A 6,000-nucleotide genomic window follows, 5' to 3' on the forward strand; every position below is an offset into this window, starting at 1 on the left:
AGACGGCAGGGTGCGTGGCAAGAGGGGACGGGGTGGGAGGAGCGGGTCTGCAGGAGGCTGTGCTGCTTGGGAAGGTAGAGCTGCTGGTTTTATAAGGTGAAAGCTGTTGGGAGTGATGAAAGGCTGTCTCTGTAGCTTAGGAATAAACATGTAGAAGGAAAATATGGAAGTACACAGATGGAGCGGATATTTGGACTAATCCAGGTTCAGTCCTCTGCGGTGTTTGCTTGCACTGGAATTTGGGGATTAGCAGTCCTGACAGCATTAAATCTCTTTTTATCTCCTCTCTTTGTTATGGCCTGTGTTGAATTTGCAATGCCATATTGCCAAAGCATGGGGCAGGATTCAGCCACTGCGTGACGTACCAGGTAGATCTTTAAGCCAGCAAATCGTGGTTGTCTTAGTCTCAGGACAAGGTAACTAATGTTGAATCAATGTCTCCCAGCCATCACTGACTTGCTGTTGCTGGTTTGCGTGTTTTGCAACTCCAGTGCAGTGCTAACTGCTTTACTCTGAAGGCTACACTCAAATTCCTGGTAAATCAAAGCATGCTGCTATCCTTCTGAGATCCCAACAGCCAAACAATTTTGTAATGACTGTATTTTGTTTCTTTCTGTATGTTGCATTACTGTTTTCTCAAAGATGATCTTATAAAAGTAGATGTTTGCCAACTTTGCAAAGTCTACTATCCCCTCCTTGTGCTTGGTGTTTCTGAAAAAGCACTGGTCTATCTCAAATGGAGGAGCCAGTTGCGGAGAAGGGCTGCCAGCGTAACTGTCGCAATGTTGCTACACGAGTATAGCCTTTTGTGCAGACGCTTCTTACAAGAGATTATTATTTTCAGATTCCTATAAGCCTTTCTTAAGGTACTGCTGAACTGCAAGGAAAGTGCTCCCTCATGCTCATAGTTAAGATTGGAGGTGGTGGGTTAATACTGAGAAATTAATGTTCCTGATTTAGCGGGTATTGCTTCCCATGCCCCAGCATCCGTATGTGTAGCTGTGTCCTCCCCAAGAGTGCTGCGTACAGCTCTGGCATCCGGCTCCCGTGTGCTGGGGTGTGCCTGCAGGGTATTTCTCAGTTTACAGCAGTATAAATAGTTCAGTTCAGGTCCCGTCTCAGTATGATGTTTCCATGCCATGCTGTAGCTGGTTTGAAGGTTTGACTAGGCAGAAGCTCACAACTTCTTTTCTTATCCACAGTTTGGTACTCGCAGCGTGGCGTCAGCTCTGGAGATCCTGGGCAGTGCTGAGTGTCGGGGAGGTCCTGCAGACCTGCTGTGTAGACTGGACTGATAAAGTCTCCAGGCCGCTTCCTTTGGGAGATGAATCGTGGTGGGATGATGCCTTTTCCAAAAGCGGGGTCAGACTGAGAGAGCATGTAAAGGTCGGGACTGTGACCCTTGCTGTCAACAGCTGTAACATCACACGCGCAGGTCCTTTCCAGCTCCTCGGATGGGAAGACTTGGGGCTGAGCACCCACCTTGTCTCCCTGGCTCTTGAAAGGGCAGGTGGAGCTGGCAGGCAGCGTTCTCCCTTGGAGCAGCACCAGGGCCTGGGAAGGGTGCCTGAGGTCCTCTCCGGGGATCGGCACTACTTGTGTGGAGGTGGGCAGCCCCGAGGTGGCCATGACTCCATGAGAAGGGTGGTAGCGGGCAGATGGTGGGAAATCAGTGGAGGGCAAAACAGTGCAGAGAGACACAAGGACAGGGTTTGTCAGTTGTTGCATATTTTTCATTAGGACTTGTTTTCATGCAGAAAATTCTCAAAAATCAAACTTTGGCAGAGGTATAATAGGAAAAGACATATGTATATGTTCTAGGAGGCTTTCCTCATGGCTCTGTGTGACACAGTACCCTAGCTGGTATTTGCACTAAGACCAAAAAAGTGGGTTTGGACCCCTTGGAGTCTGATATGAGGGAATTTATCAGCAGATAACAGGTGAGTGAAAATACATGTCCTCAGATGTGTCTGTGACTTACAGTGATTGATGCGATGGCTGCTGTCACCTTGTTTGGGCAAATGTCCTCACCCTGGAGCTGGGGGGTGTTAATGAAGGCTCCCTGCTTCTTCCTGCTGCAGGGCTGTGGCTTTGGGGCAGGACTGGTGGGCTGGCTGCCTGCGCCCAGGGATCTCCCTTGTTCCTCTGACAGGTACAGATGTACATAGGTATTCAGGTCTTGCCTTTGCAAGGAGGTCAAATTCACTATGTAAAGGCCTCGGTGGAAAAATGAGTAAAAATCGAACATAACCCATGCTGGAGCAAGTCCTCCTGCTTAACTCCTGGACTTTATCGCTGAAAGCATCCCAGCACTGTCAGACTCCACGTGCCTCGGAGGCAGGCACTGAGCAAATAAAAATACATCTGCTCTGTGAGAAAGGATTTTTTTTTTTTATGTAGAAAGTGTAGTCCTCCTTTATTGTTACTTAAACACAGATTTCCTTTTATGAGCCATAAACGACATTCAGGTGCAGCACAGTGACTTTAAATCAGCTCCTCTGGCAACCATCTAGATAATGTATTGTAAGAAATGCCTAACTGGCCTGTTTCTCCTTTAGCTAATTCATCGTTTCAGTGCTGCTGACTTTAGATACTAGCCTTTCATGAGTTCACTGAGCATAAAAGCCATTTAAAGTTCCTAAGAAGCAAGAAATAACTCAGCTGTGAGCAATATTTAAGCACGTGGCGGCGGCAGTGCTGCCAAAGCCAGCTCTTAATCTGTTTCAGAGAGCTTCTTGATAGAAGAGCTGGGCTGGTACTTTGAGAAGTAGGACTCAGCCCCTGTGATGGGGTGTGGGGCTGAGCAGGGCATGATGCAATCGGGATGGGTTTTGGGGGGAACTGGTGCGTACGGAGCCCAATGTTTGCCTTTAGCCTTGCCATTCCATTACGGTGTGTGGCTGACAAGCATCTGAGCCAGAGTGTGCTCTGATTTACACCCCAGATTTACAGTAGGATAATGCTGATGATTTAAAGGGAGCTATCCAGGATTTATAGGGGTTTTTATAAGTAGGATCAGGAATTTTAGCCATAATCCTGTGCAAATGTGTGGGTGTGAGTACAGATGTGCGCATCTGCATCACTAATGCAATGTAATACCCATGTACAGCAGTAATGCAAAGACATAATAATAGTAAAACAACAGATAATGATGTGAGTTTGCTTTTGCAAAAGTACTTGCGTTACAGGGTTATAATATGATTCAAACCAGGCTCACAAAGATCCTGTGATGGATAATCCAGCTGTAACCCAAAAGCATGTGGCTGGCTCTTTTAACACCCACTGTCACGAGAAAAAACAGTCTCCTCCCATTTTGGTAGTAGCTGTTTGAAAACAGTTCACTTTTTTGTTGTAGGTTTTGATATATTTGGTTTTCTGGGATTATGTGGAATATATACAAGGCCTTAGCTAAAGGTCTCTATCCTGGAAATGTTATAACGTGATATTACCAAAGAGATACCAACATCCCAGTGACGCTGTGAATCCAGGGAGACCACTCAATCCTATGGCTAAAATATTGAGTAGGATGCTCTTCCTCACTGGAGTGAGAGCATCAGAACAAGGCCCTTCTGGTTATTTACCTTACCAAGCAGGTATGTATCTTTACAAGAAAGTGCTGGGAAACCAACCAGATCCTCTGCAGATGCCAGTGGGCTTAGCTCCGATGTGAAGTATGAAATCGGTGCAACCCAACAGGTCCACTTCAGCAGAGGGTCTGGGCCGCTGTACGTCATACACTTCTTGACATCATCTGGTTTTAAGCCAACTGTGATGATGGATATTTTTACCTCTCACCTCTAGGTTAGGGGGGAAAAACCCAAGCCCCTATCATGTTTGCTGTCTGTACAGTGCTATTTCCAGACTAAAGAAAAAGAATTAAATTACATTTTGACAGAACAATACCAACAACAGCGAAGGTCAGGAGACTTTTAAGTGAGGTCACCCTATCGATTGCAATAGTGAAAGGACAGACATCAAATACTTTGCCATGAAAGGCTGAAAAGAAGTAAATTCAGCATGATATATTGAAACCCAAGTCTCTTTCATATGTTGCAGAGCCTCTGACATAGCAGGTTTACTGTTCAAGCTGAGATATGTTGCCTTGCCAACATATATTCTGAGTTACCCAAGCAGATTTAATGTTTTTGCAGTAGTGACTTTTCCCTTTTTTTGGGGGCACTTTGCTTTTTCTTTTAAAAAAATTGTTGCAGAAGATTTCAAACCTACCTAGGAAATGACCTTAATCAATTTAGTTCCACCGACAAGTATGAAAACTTAGATCTTTCTTTTTGCTTTCACTAAACATTGTCTTGCTTGCATTGAGTAGGGTGACCAAGTCACAGCTTGACAGAAAAGTGCGTTTTGTTTGTTGTTGTTTTTTTTTTTAATCCATCCAAGTGGCAGCTCCGTTTTATCCAGAAGGATTGACGTGACTGACAAGTGTTTTGAATTTCTAAGCTCCAAGGTCTCAAAATGCATGAAAAGCGAATGACACACACACAAAAATGTAAATCTTTGGAAAACAAGCACCAACTACAGACAAAAAATACCAATTCTGCGAAAGGGTGACAGACGCTGCATTCATTCTTTTTTTTTTTCCCCTTTTTCTTTTTAATAAGTCAGTGTTTCTGGGCCACCTACAGGCACATTTATGTCTTCTGCAGCAGGGAATCGGGATGCACAATAAGCCAAAGTCACGGTCGTCGTGCGTCAGGGTGCGTCTATCTGCATCTCAGGGTTACAGCTCCCATCACCACCAGCTTGCCAGGATCTGTTCCCATCAGCTCCATATCCATCGGGGTGATGCTGTGAATCTTAGTCTGATGAGCACACGACACTTGAATATTCTCATTATTTAGGGCTTGGGTTGCAGGAGTCCCAAGACACTGAAACCATTGAGCCAGGCTGTGCAAACACAGCCAAGGGCAGTGCCTGACCCTTGGAGCTCACATCCCAACCCTGTTGAAGGTGGGTAAGGTGGGCTTCGAGATGGGGGAGCTTTGCTGGTCCCAGCACTTGCCTGCTGTGCACGGGTTGGTGGGGGGTCCCAGACTGAGACTAAGGCATCCCCTGGTCTGTCCCCAAACAGGCTCTGCTGCAGGCTGCTTCAGTTTAGGTCTGTGGGATGCTGTTTCCAGAGCAGAAGGTGTGAAAGGGAAGGAAAGTCAAATTTCTGGTCTCCCGACCAGGGAGCTGGCATCTCCCTTCCTCCAGGCACCCCACCGCAACCTTGTTGTCACTCGCTGTCCTGGGTAATGACTGGGGCAAAGTGGATTTGCTCATCTTGGGATTATACATCGAGCCATATGAACCTCCTCTGGAGGGCATTTTAATCATTTTTATCTTCTTTCATCAAGGACTGGTAAAATATCTGAGATCACAGCACCTGACTGCAGGACGTGACTTCACGAAGCAGCCTGTGAGCCCTCTGCGGCATGGCCACACTCCCTCCTGGCTCTCTTTTTCCACGTGGCCTCACTCTAAAACCAATGCAGGATGAAAGGTATGGGAATCCTGCGCTGTGTGAAGGATGCAGAGCCCTTGAAGATGTGGTCTGGAGCTCTTGTCTCTAACCCAGCCAACTTGTTCCAATGGCTGGCTTGAATTTCAAGGTTGCCCCGTTGCTTTGGTGGGAGGCAGGGGTGGCAGTTTTATAAAGAAGAGTGGTGATGGAGAGAAAGTTTTTCTTCTTATTTCCCATCCTGTCTGGCCCGGTGAATGCGGTGTTTTTGGTTGAGGGGTTTGAAGGAGCAAGGGAGGCAGTCAGTTGGAAACGCCAATTCTGCAAGCTCCTGAGAGTCACCGGCCGCTGCTTCCTCTTGGTTCAGCTTGACCGGTTCATCATGGGCCCGAGGTGGCTGCTTTAATGGGAAGTTGGCCGGCGGAGGAGAATCTATACCTTCCCTTTGCAGCAGATGAATAAAAAGCTGGAGTGTTTTGGAGTTCTCCTTTCAGGAGAGAATAGCCCTCATTGTAAGTCTGGAGAATAAAATAGCAAAG

This window comes from Platalea leucorodia (assembly GCF_965183815.1).
Source record: "Platalea leucorodia genome assembly, chromosome: 5".
NCBI lineage: Eukaryota > Metazoa > Chordata > Aves > Pelecaniformes > Threskiornithidae > Platalea > Platalea leucorodia.